Source organism: Patagioenas fasciata, chromosome 3, assembly GCF_037038585.1.
Source record: "Patagioenas fasciata isolate bPatFas1 chromosome 3, bPatFas1.hap1, whole genome shotgun sequence".
Taxonomy (NCBI): domain Eukaryota; kingdom Metazoa; phylum Chordata; class Aves; order Columbiformes; family Columbidae; genus Patagioenas; species Patagioenas fasciata.
In genome coordinates, this window is record NC_092522.1 from 45,363,892 (window position 1) to 45,382,385 (window position 18,494).

The window sequence follows — 18,494 nt, forward strand, 5'->3', positions numbered from 1 at the left end:
CCATTCTTAGCAACAGAATAACTAGATTATGACAGATTTCTTTGCACATGAATATTGGTGTCTTGCTTTGGCTTTCTTCTCCTACATGACTAATTTACGGAAAAGGAAAAGAGAGGCAGAGGAAAAGTAAAAGAGCTTTATTTCAGTCCTTCAAATAGGAACTTATCAGTGATCAGACACCTTATAATCATTAATTCAATCCAAAGTTCCTAGAACACTAGGAGCAAAAGTAAAACACAATAAAAAACTCTGTCAACAATTATACGGCTCACAGAAATGTGGCATAAAAGCAGCTAAACAAAACACAGTTTACAAGCGAGGATTACAGCTGTCTTTAACCAAATAAAGAGGAAGTCAATGTTAGCAGTCTCGTAATACTCAGTGAAGTGATGATAATACGACAGCGTTATTTATCCTCTGAAATAACAATGACTTTTCAGGAACAGCTGAATTAGCCCCTATCTTATAAATGTTTCAGGATTACAGACATATATAATGGCACAGGACGTACACAGCCCTCCCATGGATAGCATCAGAGTTACAAGTTCTTTCTTTCTCTCATCTGTATCATCCACAAAAGGCTGGGAGCACTGGACAACATCACCCCATGTGGAGTCACCATCTCCATTCTAAACACAGAAATGGAGTCACCCCTTCCCAAAGATACATCCTTTTAAAAATGGTTCTCTGTCCCTCTTGTCCAACTAGATTGCACCCAAACAGAATGGACAAGAAGTTTCTAAATCTTGCCGAAACTTTTTTTTCCTTTTTTTTTTTTTTAAATAACTCATCTTGCTTATACAAAATGTTAATACACTTGAAAAAGGATTTAAACAGTGCTCTGTACATAGGCTCCAAGGTTTCTGTTTATTGATTTATTTGAAAGCTGTTCTTCCTAATTGTGCACAGGACAGAACTGGCAAACTTCTCATTGCCAAAAGAAAACAAAAACTATTTTGAGTCATTTTTCCTTAGTTGGTTCTAGTTCTTTTGTTTTTAAAAAAATTGTACTAGATCTTTAACAAACATGGTGAGTTTATGCTTGAATTAGCTCAGGTATGTTAATTTTCCAAACAAAAGAAATCTAAGAGTATTCCTGCTCCATAGATGACTCAGAACTAAATCATATGCATGACTACTTTACGACCTTGCTTGGAGTCAACACAAAGTCGAGTTGCACTGCAATTTAAATTACATCCAAACTTCTTTTGGCAAGAACAATCCCTTGATAGTAACTAGCACTATTCTTTAGAGACATGATTTTCTAACACCAACACCTGCATTCATTTAATCTATCTTTTCAGACTCATTGGCATCACCTGCTGTAAATGCTAATGTGTTGCTTCAGGCTCTTGTTGGAAAGGTTGTTTGATGCCTCAGTTCTCACAAGATTCAGCACTTTGAGTTAGATCCTTCACTTCCTGCCTTTTCCCCTGAGTATAAACACACCCACAAATCCTCTGTCAAAAGCCTACAGCTGCTCTTTGATAGCTACGTAGCTGGGCAGTCTATAAAAAAAAGAATTAAGTGATTTTCATGACATGAAAAATGCACTCTCCTTCTTCTAATGCAGTAAAGCCAAAATATCAACAATCTTCCAGGCAGTAAAAAGTGGCCCATGAGATGTTTTGAATATCTCTTACATGTTACTGAGCTGTTACCTGTTTCTAACCAGAATAATTTTTTCCCAGGCATTTGAAGAAGTAAAACAGCTTAGAAGAAGAACTAAAGAACAGCAGAATATGTAATTGAAATGTAATAAAAAGGTCATTAGGCAGGATGTAATACATGCTGAAATCTGGTCAGGATAACCCCAAACGGCACATTGTTTTATTTGTACAAATGGATAAAACCTTGCTGTTATTTCTTATTGAAAAGGTTTCAGCTTTAATACATGGCATTGATTAATTAGCACTATACAAGAAGGTCTTGTATAATGCAGAATCAAGCCATTAACTTCACTTGGCTAAAGATGAAACTCAGAGTGTAAGTATTAAGTCCTGAGTAAAGCTATATATCCTCCAATGGGAAATAATTTCCACACCACTAAAATCTCTGCATTGCTGTGGTGAAACACTGACTATTTAACAGAGCACCACAGCACCCACTTCACTCAGGAGAGGAAATGAAGACTGTCTAATTCATCGAAAACTACAGATGAATAAACATGTTAAACCAGTAAAGCTCTTGCCAAAGAGAGGACATGGCAGAGACACTAGAATTAAAATGTATTTGGATAAAAGTTGCTGTTCCGAGTCAGTGTAAGTATGACTTTAATTTGACACTACACTGAAGCATCACTATTTTTATAGTTGATCCTGTGTAAGGTAGAAGAATCTAACAGAGGAAAAGATTTGTATTAGTTCAGTTAGTACAGGCAAAATGAAAGGCAATGAGGAGCACAAGCTTGTCCAAAACAGGAAATAGTAGTAAAACAAACAAACAAAAAAACAACCAACCAAACACAAACCCACACCAATAAAGTAATAAGATCTTCTACAAAAGAGGTAATACAGGATTCAATAAAAGAAAAATTACACTGCACAAGCTAGATACATTAGCGTTATTGATATACATTAGTCTTTTCCAGTAACAAATACAAAAATTAGAAAATGGTTCAAGAAGTCTCACTTCTGATCTTACTTTTTTTTTTTTTTTTGCAAATGAACTGTCAGTTTTAATAAATTTAACATTCTGCTTACATATAAAAAGGTAGCAGGTAGAATAGAACGTGGTAAAAGTGTTATTTTTGTGAATGTCAAACCATTGAGCAAACAAAAGATCAGAAGAACACCACTGATTTGGATTAAGTACTAGTATAATTGAAGACTTTTTTTTTTTTTTTTTGTTATTGTGCTACATAATAACAGTGGTTAGAGTATTGTATCTTCCAAACTGAAAGTTTCTATCATTTTGAGAGAGCCTTTGTGTACTTGAAATGCAGAATGCATTCGAACAAGTGTGGTCCCTCCAGAGATGCAATTGCTACAGCTCCAACAAAATACAAAGGATTACAGGAAGCACTGAGCTCTTAATACTTATCTTGTCCTGGTTTTAAAATAGGAAATAACAATATTGCATGCACAGCCAACTCCAGAGGGTAATACATCCCCTTCTAAGATAAGCATCTAAGATAGATGTAAGAGAGGAATTGCCTTCTGGAGTTGCTTGCCTCTCCCCACTGACAAATGAGAGACACCAGATGAATCCTACCTTTATTACAAAGATCAGTGTCATAAGAGGTGCACAGTAATGGATTCAGAACACAGATAAAGCATGCAATTAAAAAAAAGAAAAAGGTTTTGTTTTAAAGGAAGTAAATTACTTTCCAGGTTTGCCCACCTCTCACAAGAGATCACAAGAGAATTATATTCTTTCTTTTTTTTTCTTTTTCCCCTCGAACAACTTATTTTATAAAGTGCCTCTGTATAACTTAAACTATTCTTTCATCTTTTTATATGTCTCCATATATATATATACACCACACAAAAAAGTCATCAGTTAATGACATACAGCAAACTAACGCTAAGTCAGTAGAACCAAAATCAGCATTCTGATATATGTAAATAATTATTTCCTTAGTATCAGCATAACAAAGAATGACTTTGGATAACAATTATATTCACTGCAGCACTTAAACAGAAAATTAAAATTTGCCAAGAGAAATGCGTACCCACAGAAACTTATAGCCCAAATTAGTTGCTACAAACCACTATAAAATGCAGTCAAAAGACATGTTCATGTAAAGCTGTATAAAAACAGAATAATACAAAGGGGAAAAATGAGAGGAAAGCTGATAAGGGGAAGTGTTACATGGTTTTACAAAAAGCAGACATTAAACTTAACAGAGAAGGATATTAAAGATGGAGTTAAAGATTAACCACACAAAAGACTGAAAGTTTTGAGGATTTTATGCTGATTTCCCTCAACTTTGTTAATTTTCTGGCAAAGAAGAGTATCCAGTAGCATTTCAGTGTAACAAGAGTCTAAAAAAGGTGAATGTCATTTATAAACAATAGTTATTTTATCAGAAAGTATGACCAATCTATTTCTAAAAACCTGCACTGATCTAGTTTTCTAGCAACAGTTCTGATCTCAATGAGATATTTCTCTCCAAGCTAATTGCCAATATCTAGATGCTTTTATTGGCAACTGTAAAACGGAAAAAAAAAAAAATCTTATCTAAATTTCTGAATAAATTTACTCAGATTTAATATAGTGCTCATCTAAAAGCAATGAATGCAGAATTGAACTGTGGATGCCTGCTGTAACAGCATGAATTAAACTCATGAATCTCATTCCTCCCCTTCTCAAGCACTTCATTAGTCCTTTCAAAAGCCTAGATTTTGTTTCCCTGAGCTGAGAAATGCAACTTGCTTTTCATAAGCTATGTCTTTTCCACCAGTTTCTTCTTTTCCTCATTTCTCCTACTGCTGATGCTGGCTAAGAGAATAATCAAAGTTGGAGGAGATACAGATACCACATGCATTTGATCAGTTGGAAGTCAGAGAACTGCACTGATTCTCACCTGGTTTCTACTAGTGCTTTGCGAAGTACTTTTAAAATGAGTCTTAAAACGTTACGTTTAATTCAGGCATATGTCCTTAAGACAGTTCTCTGCTATTAGGCAAAGGATGACATTGGTATGTTGAAAATAATTAAGGATAAAATTTAAAAATTAATCCATACCTCATTGTCAAGGTAAATTTCAGTGGCCTATACTGTTCAATAGTCACACTGACAAATACAGAACTGACAGTAAATTAGGGGGAGTGCTGGCACGGCTGATGGCAGAGCCTCCAGTCTGAAAGACCTTTATACCCTTGAGGTTCAGGCCAACAGAGACCTCACAACACTACCCAGGTGCTGGGATGGGTTTGCAGCACAGAACAACCCCCAGTGTGAGCAGGGACCAGGAGTGGAGGGGATGGGCAGCCAGCCCTGGCAGGGGCAGAGCCCACGGCTGCCCTCACCTGGGGGGAGCAATGGGTCCATCTGGAACGGGAGGAGACTTCCTAAGGGGCTTACAGCCCACATGTCCCTAGGTTTTATAAATATTCGTAAGTATTCCAATAATTAGGAAAAAAAAAAAAAAGTAATTCAGTCTCTTTAAAACACTTTTTATTTTTTTTTAAATGTTATTTACTCTGATAACTAAATGCCTGCTTTCCTCTCCCACAGTTGGGGCCACATAGCTTTCAACTGTCTCAATATTATCTTGTTTGTTTCAGAATTATGCTCATATAAAAATCTAGTTCCAACATGTATATTTATGTAACATAAACCTCCAAAAACACTGAAATAATGAGCATTTGGAAAGGAACTCCGCCTCCTAACTATAAAAAAACAAATTACTGATTGCTCTAAGCATACTTGATTTTCCTCCTCCCTCCTTCCCCCCCCGCCCAGTCTCTACTGAATCCTTTCTGTAAGAAACTCCGGAAGTTATCAAATTGAGGCATCTCAGAGATACATGAACCATCATCTGCCTCTAGCAGTCAACATTCACCAAACAGGAGATGGATATATTCAGTTTTCTTAAAATGAAACAAAGTTGCATTGTCTGGTCGCTTAATCCTAGGTACCTGTAAGGTCCTCAACTCTCATAATAAGCATTTAGCATATTTTCTCAATCTATGTATCCAAAATTAAAATTATGTAATTAATGACACTGTAAATCAGGCTGCTGTGCAAGTCAGAAGGGTATGAAGGAGGAGAAGCAAGGTCACATCCGGTGATGCCACATGCCTTCTCCTGCCAGCCCAGCCACCCTGAGAAACATGACAGGAAAACACAAACACTTGGCAGCTGATTTGTCTAACACAGAGGTGAATAATCAAACTATAGCAACCACTGTGTCCTATGTCATATAAAAGAGCTTCCCCAAAACTTGTCTGTCACCACCAGCCAAGAGGAACCCAAAAGACAGAGGTGGTGAGGACACAACTGCTGGTATTTCCTAGCCTTCTGATCTGCACACAAGTGATGCTGGCCAGATCACCTGGACATGTATTTCAATGCTGGGAGCATGCCAGTGTGAGAACACAAATATGCAAAATCAACTCGATTACAGATTATCTAAAATAAAGCCATCTATCCCTTCAAAACGATCTCTCACTGAGGTATCTGCACTAATTTCCTGCAACACAGCAAGGTCTAATGGGACCTCCTCCAAGGGGAGCAGTTGGTGCTGCTAAGGCACCCAAGGAAGTTGATCATTGATGTGGCTCTCCTGGATCACACACCATTTAAATCCTTCAAGCTTTCCAGGATTCTCCCCTGTCAAACTGATAATGGGTTGGATAGTTCTGTACTGCACCTTGGTTTTCCATTGGAAACTTTACCTTCATAGCAGGAGAATAAAATAAACAGATTTGAAGCACTTGTAGTATGTTTTTATAGAACTAATTATCAATGAGAAAAAAACCTGGACTAAGATTCTAAGGACAAAAACAAATAGCTTACTAGTATTTCCATGTCATTGTATTTTTTTGTCCCTCCCCCTCCCCCCCCCCCTTTTTTTTTACCTTAATAAAACTAGTAAGCTCTTAGTGCTTTGAAGAAAATGTCTGCAATTTCTTTTTTACAGTAGCACAGTAGAATGGCTAAAAATTAAATATTAATTCATTGGATATGCTTTCAAGGAAGTTTGCTGAAGCTTTAAACTCAGCACTGTCTTTAATAGCCCGGTGCAGTTAAAGACAGAATTTAAACACAGCAGTAATGTTACCACAGAGCTTCTTCTCATTCCAAGCATCTTTACTCATTTACTATTTTTTTCTTAATGCAAAAAGCCCACAGAGGTAGTTACTTGGAACGAATAATTTATGAATTCAGAAGAAAACCATGCACAAGTTCAAACTTACAGAAAGTTAGTATTTTCCTGTCTCCATTCAGATAAAAAAATAACTTGCGGTAGTTCATTTAAATCCAAACCCTATCACACTCACATTAGAAGGATGCTCTTTAAGAGGAAATAAAATAACACACTGATCTGTTGACTAGTGTATCAGTCAGGACACACTGATAGAGAAACATTAGTCAAGATTCCCAACTAATAGAAGATCATTAGTAGACAGCATATCAGCAGCAATGCCTCTTAGGTTACTGAGCCTTCCCTTACCCAACACCTAACCCTGAGGCTAGTTTCTCTGTAGCTTTTGAAGCTTCTGTGCCATAATTTATTCAAGACTCTGGATCACAACATCAGCAGGAAAATGAAGTACACAGACGTGTATGGAAATGAAAGTAAAAGAGCAAAGGGGAGTTCTTACTTTATTTGAATGTACTGAGGCAGCATTAAAAACCTAGTTTAAATTCACCCAAAACAGAAATTTTCAAGACAAACACTTCCAGTTATCCCTTTGTTTCTGTTTATTAGCTGCAGGCATCTGAGTTTAGGATATATCTCAGTAGAATTGTGATTATTTCCATAAATAATGCATGCTTCGTTTTGATTCTCTCAGTGTACCTGCTACACCACTTATTCTGCATCCAAACAAAGACTTTGATGTGTTCGGACAGCCCTGGGAGCAGGTGGCATGACAGGACAGACCCAGATTCACTGAATGCATCTGTGTGAACTCCAAAAGAGCAACGCCCTAAGTAAAATAAGTGGCAGTCTACAGAACCCTGAACTCCCACAAGGAGAAAGCATGGAAATAACAAAAATTGATTGTTTTTAACACTTATTAATGATGACTTGCAGTTTAAATGCAGCACTTCAGTTACAACACTATCAGTAAACTGCAACAAGTCATTAATATGTAGAGGCTGAAATAAGCTCAGTAGCAGAAATATCCAAAATGCAAGCTTTCCATTACTTAGTGTTGGTATAGGAGGTTTCAGTATATAGTTTTTGACAGATTAAGTTAAGAAATGGACATCCTGGACTAGACTTTCTCCATGTTTTCTTATTGTTGCCTTTTTTTGTCTTCTCCAGTTGGGTAACAGAATGGTAACACTACCTGGCAGTTGCTGACACCATCTCTTGTATTGGGTTTGTGTGCCAAGGTTTTGGTAGTGATTGTGCTACAGGGGTGGTTTTTATAAGAAGATGCTAGAAGCTTCCCCTGTGTCCAGCAGAGCCAACACCTGTCAGATCCAAAACGGCCAAGGCCGAGCTCATCAGCAACAGTGGTAGTGCCTCTGAGATAACATAGTTAATAAGGGGAAAAAGCTGTTGCACAGCAACAGAAACAGAGAGAGTGAGAATATGTGAGAGAAACAACTCTGCAGACACCCAGATCAGCAAAGAAGGAGGGGGCACGAGGTGCGCCAGGTCCTGGAGCAGAGATTCTCCTGCAGTCCATGGTACAGACCATGATGAGGCTGGCTGTCCCCTTGCAGCCCATGGAGGTCCACAGTGGAGCAGAGATCCACCTGCAGCCCAGGGAGGACCCCATGCCAAAACATGTGGATGCCTGAAGAAGGCCGTGACCCCATTCTTGAAGAACTGCAGCCCATGGGAAGGACTCACATTGGAGAAGTTCATGGAAGACTGTCTCCCAAGGGAGGGACCCCATGTTGGAGCAGGGGAAGAGAGTGAGGAGTTCTCCCCAGAGAATGAAGGAGCAGTAGAGACAACATGTGATGAACTGACTGCAGCCCCCATCCCCGTGCACCACTGGGGGTAGGAGGTAGAGAAAACTGGGAGTAAAGTTAAACCCAGGAAGAGGGGTTGGGGTGGAAGGTGTTTTAAAACTGCAGGTGTTTAATAACTACAGACTGATGTACAATTTTAGATTTCCAGTACTCCTTCCTTGTAAGATATTCCATTTCCATCTCACGTAAGTTATTCTTAGATCCCATCGTCTCCTCTAAAAAACTGACTTCATCAACTTAAAGTACTTTTCTGTAATAGGTTTCTCTGATCTAGTTAATAGAGCATAGGATTTGGGAACAAACTGGAACCATTATTATCATCTTTATTATTTCACATATTCTAAATGTATATTGCTGTTTTGAATATAATTTCTTCTCTTGCAGGGTTTGAATTTGACGAGCAAGCCTTATTCAGCTTACAGAGATCATTCTGCAAGCTACTGCAGTAAGGGTATAAAAAACTCTAGGTTTGAGGTCCTGTGTGGTAACATTCACTCTCCTTCCTGATGTCTACTTCGGCATTAATCTGGTTAGAAAGAAGCAGTGGGGTAACTCAATGGGTTTTTGAGAGCTTATGTGAATTTCCAGTGGATACAACAGTGAGAGGGGCATGAAGATGCCCTTTCACACATGTCCTCCTTGCTTGAGGAGACTGACTGCAGAGAAGAACAATTCTGACAAATAAACTGCCAAAATATGCAGTATTTTTGTAATTGTCAATACAATGTAAAACAGCATTTCTTAAACTATTCAAGACGTCACTACACTTTTTTTTTTTTTTTTTTTTTTCCAGTTTGGCCACAAAGGAGACACTGTGGACTGGGTTCTGTTCTCATGCTGGTGGACATGGAATAATTGCAGTAAAACGTGGTGTAGCAGACCTCTGGAAAAGGAGACAAAATCCTGCAGTGTTTACACATACAGGATAGACATCCTTTTCTCCGTTTAAAGAAGTTAGTTCTTCTACCAGACCTGTCACAAAGCCCTTATTTCACCATGAATCAGTGCACATTCAGGATGCAAAAACAGGCTCAGAAATGTATGGCACATTGCTGATAAGGAAGAGGAGAAAAGAAAAGGTCAAGTCTTTGAAGCAAATCAGCTAATTCGGCAAATAAAAAGCCTGGTTAGGGAACAATGCAGAACTCAATGAATACCCGGGGAACTGCCTTGCAGAATCAACAGGTGCTGGATAAATCATCAAACAATATTTTTTTTTCTCAATAATTTGCCAGCGGAAACAAGTGAGGTGATGTTTTCTTTGTTATTTATCCGTCTCCCTGGTTTCAGAGTTGTATGCTTAGTACCTGGGAGCCACATAATTTGAAATGCAAAGCCAGAAGAAATTGGTAACAGAGAGGCAGACAGAGGATGCCCTCCAAAGAATGAAAAAGAAGTGCCCTATGTCTGTCTGTGTCACTTTGCAAATACTTATTTCCAACGAAAATAACAGTAACCAGTTTTGCTGGTAAATATCTCTATCCATTTATATGAGATATTGAGACACACTTTTCCACTATCAAGTGCAAACACACCTCTGGAAACTGTATTGTTTCCATCTTAGTTCATTACAGTATTTAAGCATATCATAAGAATGGCTTTGACTAATGCCATTAATTTGCTGCTTCTATTCTCAAGGCTTGAGTCACTCTGCTTTTCTTACTACTGCATACTTCTAATGGCTCTGAAATCTACAATAGGAATAGAAAAGGAATGACACCTTTCATGTCGGCACATCATATCTTTTCTCACTTGAAGTCTCAACACAGGCTTAAGGTAACAAACATTTACAGACAGATTTTAACAACAGCTAAGCAACCATTCCACAAAATTCAGTACCATTCACACATAAACTTTGGCATAAGAGCCATGTCAAAACCCTTAAAAAGGAGAAGAGCAAGACGGTGGGGATTTTGACCTCAAATGCTTAACCTGGTATTTGGACAGGAGACTGAGCTGCTATTTCTGGTGAGTTAAAAAAGCAGTCACTGGAACATTTTGATATCCAAATTTGGTTTGTCAACGCGTTTAGCCAAATGAACAACTAGTGCTTTGGATCCCCTTATTGCACGTCTGGGCACCGTAAATCAGAAGTGATAGTTCAGTTATACTATGAGGAGCCTTGCTTTTAATATTATTGTTTATACAACACTTAACATTGCTCACGGATACTATAATCAGATTAATTGTAGGCACAAAACATATAAGTGGTGGAAAAATAAAGCTGAAAAATCTTCTTTCTAAATAGTTTCTCAACTTTTTTTCCACCCATGTTTTGAAATGTATTTGTGACACGGTTACAGTTATTTTGTTCTTAAATATGTTGTGGTATGTGTGACACCAAATATAACATCTGGCTAGAATCAAATTTGAACTAAAACACCTCATACCGAGGTGAAGATACTTTCAAGTGGAAGGGAAAGATAACATTTCAAGTTGTGTATCAAGATCTTTGCACAGCTCCAAAATCATCCAGAAGAGAGAAAAAATCTGTACAGTTATTTTTTGAAGTTTTTTAAAACATCCCCAAATACTTTAAGAAAAAGAACTGGGTTTTATGTGTACAGTAAATTAACAACTCTAGGCTAGTCCATATGAAAACAACGGGGACGACGTCCAATTAAGGTCACTGCAGACTTTTAGTTTCTTCTCTGAAATCAAGTATTTAACAGGAACTCACAGGAACAAAACTTACCATGGACAAGGAAGAGGAGAAGTAAATATCATGTTTCAGATGACTGTAAATCATCCAACTGGTAGCCCATTATACCACATACTGATGAAAGCCTTTGCCAATACCATCAAGATCTTAAAAAAAGCACAAACAAAACACAAAAAAAGATAATCAGACACTGAAATACAGAAAACTGAACGTTCCTTATTTAAAATACTATTTCACTGTTCTTTAAAGCATACTTTTGAAAAGGGAGTTAAAAAAGAGCTTCTTGCACATCATCACCATCCAGCAAGGGCTTCTCTTACAACCACTGCAATGTATTTTGATCAGATACTTCATTTACAGCTCTTCTGCAGTTTGTTTGGCTTTCAGCTGACTTTCCAGGCTTCAGATCTTTTATTCATTGTTGTTTAATGCTGACAGTTTTATGCATCAGCATTTTACACAAAACAACATTTTCAAGTGCGTTTTTATTCTCCTTTTTGTTTCTTTTATGCAGGACCTCCACAGTGCATTTTCCACCAAAGCATAAAGTCCACATGCCAAAACTAACTACTAAGGTTGGCGATGGGGACGATGAACACACGCAGGGTGGCAGCCACCTGGGCCAGCAGCCTGGCACTGCTTCTCACACAGCGTACACGACTTGACGAGGAACAACCATCATCCCATCAACAGGAACACGTTCCTATTAATTCCTGGTTTCTGTCTCACTAAGCATGAAGGACAGAGCAATACAAAGCTCAGCTGATGGACAGCAAGGCAAGAGAGGCAGGCTGTGGGCCACGTGGCTGAGTAGCACTGAGGTAGAAGCAGATGGAGTTTCACTGAATAGCATAAAATATCAGCAGTTTTCAGCAATCTCTTCTTCCAATAAATCCTTAGCAGAGACTTTTGAAAAAATTCTTTACAGAACCATTTTGCTGCTGCTCCTCCAAATTCCCAGAAAATGCAGCCACTTAAACAGAAACACTGGCTCAAACTGAAAATCTGACAATTTTTTGTTTGTGTGTTTTGTTTTGGGTTTTGTTTGTTTTGGTAGGGTTTTTGTTTGTTTGGGGCTTTATTTGTTTTATTGTTGTTCATTTAGAGTTTGTGTTTGTTTTGTTGTTGTTGTTTGTTTGTTTTCTCAAAGCAAAAAGGGATGAGAGAGTTCTACCACTCGAAGCATCCCATTTCAATTGTTTCATATTTAAACAGTTGCTCTCAAAAGAGGCTTTTTATTTCAGTTACATTTAATGTCAAATCTTGGGTTAAAAAAAAAAAATCAAGGCTAAAGTGAAAGTGTAATCCCAGTACTGTGGTTCCTCTTTCATAGAAGATTTTGAAAGTGGGGGTTCACAAAAAACACTTTCATCAGATACGGAATGAGATTTCAAAGTTCTCTCTGAAATGAGGTTTTACATTTTTCATAGAACTGCACAGATCTTAAAAGCCAGGGAATTGATTTTCTTTTCATCTTTAATGAGAAAAGCTTAGGTAAAATTAATATAATTTTCTGACCATTTTCCACAGATTATTTTTGTCTGCAATCACACTTTTGCCCCCTTCTGCTGAAATTCTATATCTAAATTCTGTTAATAGTTTAAGGGCAACTACATGACCTTTCCAAACATTTAACCTTTCTGGTCTGCCTTCCTTCTCTAAAACTGCATTAGAAATGCTGATTTACAGGCTCAGCCAAGTGATACATATATTTATGAAAACTGGAAGGGTAGAAAATGTCATCACACAAATTAACTATAACCAACTCTATCCAGATTTATTTTACAAGGGAAATAAATTCTTAATTACCCTAAGCAGGAGAATATTTTATCATGATGGAAACCTGCACAGAAGTCAAAACAAATATGCTTCGGAAAAGGCGTTCAATTCACAAATTCACATACAATAGTTTTGAAGAGCACATTCTTCTAAATACTTTTCTGTACTCATTTTCTAATGCTCTTTCAAATAACAAAATTCCCTGTTTTCAAGTATAGTCGGGCTATGTTCAGAGAATCAGCAATTTTAAGCAGATCCTACACTGAGCTACTTACTGCTGCTACTTCTGTCTTTTCAGCACAATGGAACAGGAGTGCGGTAATAGACCAACTCAAAAGTAACTATTCAAAATCCCTTTTTTTTTTTCTTTTCTTTTTTTTTTCTTTTCTTTTTTTTTTTTTTTCCAAGGCAGGTCTCTTCTCCCCACTCAGTTCACCACTTGGTGACAATGCTCACAATGCTGGTGTGAGGGATGAGTAGTGCACAGATAGGCCCAGAGAGAAGATAAACTGCTTAACCTGTCACTGCTACTACTGAAACACATGTCAAACTGCGCTCTTGTTTTGAGAAATATTTTATCAATGAAGAAAGTATTAATATGAATACATTAGTATTTTAAACCAATATTGAAAGTTCACAGCTTTGTTATGTCAACATTATGCAATACAAGCTTCTAAAATTTAAGGCTTTCTACAGACAAAACTAATTGAAATGTGAAAAATGTGGAACAGAACTGATACGGCTATTTGGGGTCTTTTACAAGATATTCTCCTTTTTTTCCCTCCCCTCAAAGTCTGCAAGAACCGATATCTTTATAAGTTCTTCCCATAACTTATTTACATAAAGTGATCGATTTGTTATTTTATTCAAATTACTTTCTTTTCATCATTTCCAGCTCTAAAATTATGAAAGAGTATCAGTCTGACCCTGCCAAGACTGTGAGGCAGGTGATCAGATTAGTTTGCTCCTTGAACAGGTGTACACTTCACTGAACAACTTCTTTCCAGGTGATTAAAGGAAACAAACCAACCAAACCCCAAAACAACAACCAAAATAAGCCACAAACAAACCAAACAACCAACAACACACAAAAATGCAAAAACCTCAAAACTACAACAAAACAACTGGAAAAAATTCTTTAACGTTGGGGGTTTTTTACATTTAAGAAAACTGTGAGGAGACAATTTTCAACTCTCCCAGTTATTTCCTTTAATACATATGAAATTAATATGAGAACTCCAAGAGTTGGGGTTTTTTGTTTTGTTTGTTTGTTTGCTTGTTTTTAATATCAGCGCGTGCTCCCCTTTCCAACAAAGCATTATCTTCCTCCAAACTTTTCCCAAACTTCACATATTCTTCTTTGCAGTGTGAGGACTGTGGGATGTAGAAACCCACCAGTGCGCACAATGAACATGGCCTAGTCAGATAACTGCTGTGGCCACATTATAGTTTCTGAATAACTACACCTTTGTTTAAATAGTCACACTGTCATAACTTGACGTAAACTTGTGGTTAAAGAACTCTATTTTATACGTCAATGGACTAGCTACATACATACGATCAATCACTGTGTCTCAAATGCAAGAGAATTAACTTACTGCTGTGAAGTGCAAAGTTACTAAACCATTTTAACAGAAGCCCCCAAACATCATTCAGTCATAGGATCAAGGGCTGTGTCTTGCAGGACTAGATTCCCAAACTGCTCTTAAGGACGCTTTAGTGACCAACTTAAGAAGCTGAAAATAGTGTTTATGCATTCTGCTGATCATCTTAATCCTTCAGGAAGACATCTGTACAGCCAAAACAATACAAGTTTTGGCCTTCCTGTGGTATTTTCACTGCCCATAAATTTAAAAATCCATTAAAAGACTTTGATGTTTTCAAATACTTTAAGTCTATGAAAGAAAAATAAACCTTGCAAGGATTAACATTGTTATTTTTTTTTGAGCACACACAAAACCAAATAAGGTAGTATTCACAATACAGAGGCTTTTTAAGGAAGCCACTAAGCATTAGTGAAAGTTACAAAACACCTGAAATACAACCAACTACAAATCTGCTCATTGCACTTTTGACTTTTGATCTGTTCCCAGCACTTACGTGGCACAGGTGGACAGTAGGAGTTTATTTGTGATTCACTGCTGGACACAAACCATTTACAACCACATGGACAACAGTGGTCCCTGTGCACCACACAGGGACACACCCCTGCAGCCAGATCAGCAGTGCCTCAGCATGGGTACACGGACCGGCACCCATAACCAACCTTCAGCACAAAGTGCAGCCCACCCCAAGAGCAGAGGTTTTAAGGTCAATAGAATACAAAAAAATTCAGGTGGTCACCAAGGATTAAGTAAAAATTTTATCCTGGATTCACTTCTCAGAAACGTGGAGACAGTTTTAGACTGTACATATGTCTCCTTGTCATCTCCACCAAAGCCCAGCTAAAAAAGGGTGATATTGTGAGTGTCCTATGCAGCTACATAAGTACCCAGATGGAACAAGAATTACCAATAGATTTCATTAATTAGAAAAGTTGCTATGAAGGAAGTGAATATTGTTGACAGAAGCAGTTTGCAAGCATTGTTCTCTATCGAAATCCAAGCTGTCATTTCAATAAAGGTAAAGTGTTTGTTTCCTAACAAGAAACCTGGACTGAAAACTAATTAGAAGCCATAAGTATTTTGCATGTATTTCAGAAGCAGCTGACTGCAAATGGCTCAGCTTGTAGTGATACAATTCCTGAGTCCCTCGCACACCCTTTAGGGTCAGGTTATACAAACCTGTCCCAGTGCTGCTCACCTGCACAGGCAGCACAGCTTGGGGTCGTTCATGCAGTGGCTGCCTCAGCTACTCTGCACACATCCCTCCCAGCAAAAACATATATGTAGCTGTTAAATACGTTAATTTTCACTCATCAAAGCATATCACAGAGGAGAACATTTTGTGTACCCGTACCTCTAATTCTAAGCATAACTCCTGACCCTCGTTCCTTCCTTTTCTAAATTAGGCAAACCCATGGATAGGTACTACCTGGTATAACATGACAAAAAGAAAACACCAAAGGCCAACAGCGCTGCCAGCTGCAGACTCTGCAAACCAGAACCAACAAACTTTGTAAACACAGGCAAACTCTTTCATGACAAATCACTCAACATACAGCTTCTTTTAAATCATTGACTATATTCAAAATGATCTCTATTTATATATTTTATTTAAATGAAAACCCCTTATTAGGTTCAATTATGCTCAGATTTGCAACAACAGCATGATAAATGTCCATTGATCATTACAACACACTGAAGAATAACAATATATTAATTTTTACAAGAAGAAGTGAAACTGGATGCATTTGTCCCCTTATAATGAACAAAACTGGATCATAACCAAATGACCAAACACTTTGGCCCCTGGCAACTATTCTAACTGTTGTTTTAATCAAACTTTGATTAATGCTATGAATATGCAATATTTAAAAACTGTGGAATAGCATACTATTTCTTGAAGCTCTCAAGTTTGTTTGAACAGCAAGGCTTTATAACCACAATGTCTAATGAGTACTGACAAAGTGCTTTTTAGTCCTTATACAAACTCTACTAGCACTGACCTATTTTCAAAGTGTAACCAATTCAGCTCACACTTATAAAAAGAAAAATATACTACTTTACTACTTGGAAGCCAAAGAACACAATTATCCATTAAAATGCTACTTTCCAAAAATAAAAATGTGTCCAAAAATAAATGTAATCAAGCTGCATTTGGAGCACAATCAATTAAAAGTGCATCTGGCAGCACGCATTGTTAAAATAGAAGGAAGGACTATTCACCTGAACAGTGAATACTGTTTGTAATAGAGCAATGAAACTGTGAAACAGTTTACATTTCTCTTGCATCTTTCTTTGCCTTTTTCTCCACCTTACTACATCTTCATGTGGTGTTTGCAATGAATTTAAGGTTATTGGTATCAACATTTCAACACTGTAATTTCATAAAATTGTTATTTATTTTATTGTAATTTATTTTAAAATAAAAATTCTAGTAACAGGTTACTGATTAACAGTGTCAATGTGGTTTCAAATGTAGATAGGATTCCATGTGGTATTTATTATTTCTGATAAGTAATTCCTAGAAGTATTTGGAAGAATATTTTGCTCTTAATTTCCCATTCAAACTATGGTCTTCATTTAGGCTATTTACTTCAGATCGCATGAAGCCTCATAATGCTATGACAGCATTTGTCTGTATGTTTTTTAAGTCCTTTGTGGGAAAAATACCTGTTTTGCTGCTGTAAGAGAACTGGACAGAGGAATTGACATGTCAGTTTATATCAACAGGTTCTGAATATCACTTTCTTACATGTTATCACTTCTTATATGCATGGTAATAAACTAAGCATTTAATGTCATCTGAGTATGATTTCTAAAGGCTGTGTAATTTTAAAAAGACTGCTCCTAAATCAGTCCACAAACTTCTCTTGTCACTTGCTCGCTTCCATTAACAGGACCTCAGGTGAAGAAACAGGGCTAATGTATTTCCTGTGAGAGAGCTCTGTTCTGAGTAAATACGTAAAGAAAAAGTGATATTCATTCTTCACCACGTTCCATGAGCTACAGACTCTGCAAGATTAACTTTCATGGCAGGACAGAGTCTCTAACAGATTCTTGACCAATGGATGTCAGGACCAATGGTGCTCTGTTGCTGTCAAGCACCTATTTTTCTTTTTACACTAGAAGAATAGTTTTATATTTCTTTTCCATCTTGCAGAAAATGGCTGACCAACCAGAATATTTTTACCACATGAGCAACAGAAAGGAGATGTCATATGCAAAAATAGTGCTTTTCAACACACTTAAGTTCTATGAACAGCCATTGCTGGCAAACCGAGTATTTGTATCCTCACATTCTAAAATAACATTTTGGGGAACTACAGAAGTTCAGGGGTAGCCTTCTGTGCTACAAAACAGTTAAAACCAAACCAAACTTTTTCTGTGCTGCTACTTCACCACCTTTTGCTTGCATGAGATATGAATAAAGCAGGAAAGCAATGACTAAAGTCAGAATTGATGGTTTGAGCAGATATTCTACCATCTAACAATAACAGTTCATTAAAAAAAAAAAAAAAAAAAAGGGAAAATAACTATCCAGGGTAGAATTCTTATTCCGGATTGACTGTGGATGGAGCCTGAGAGCAGAACATGGTTCACTTGGTCAACACAGTAGCAATGTGGCTGTGTTTAGCATGTGTCCCCAGAACTAATCCTTTAATGAACTGGTCTTAATTAACAATAAACCTTTAAAAAGCCATATCATCTCTTGTGGAAAATATAAATAAAGCTTTAAATGCCATGTATATTATATTGAAATAAAACCCGTCTAGGAGAAATGAGGTTAGAACAGCTTCATGGCACCTCCTCCTTAATGCATGTCAACACCAGCAATAGGGACTTGG

General features: G+C 37.3%; 1 protein-coding gene across 4 annotated transcripts in view; it reads right to left on the bottom strand.

Moving 5' to 3' along the window:
• CHRM3 (cholinergic receptor muscarinic 3) overlaps positions 1 to 18,494 on the bottom strand; it is a 272,225-nt gene that overhangs the window by 179,857 nt on the left and 73,874 nt on the right. For 3 of the 4 annotated variants that reach the window (XM_065834730.2, XM_071806244.1, XM_071806243.1), the window contains exon 2: positions 11,300 to 11,412. The exons of the other annotated variant lie outside the window; for it this stretch is intronic. The gene's annotated coding sequence lies outside the window, so the exon portion shown is untranslated. The remainder of the gene's footprint in view (positions 1 to 11,299; positions 11,413 to 18,494) is intronic. 4 annotated transcript variants of the gene reach the window in all.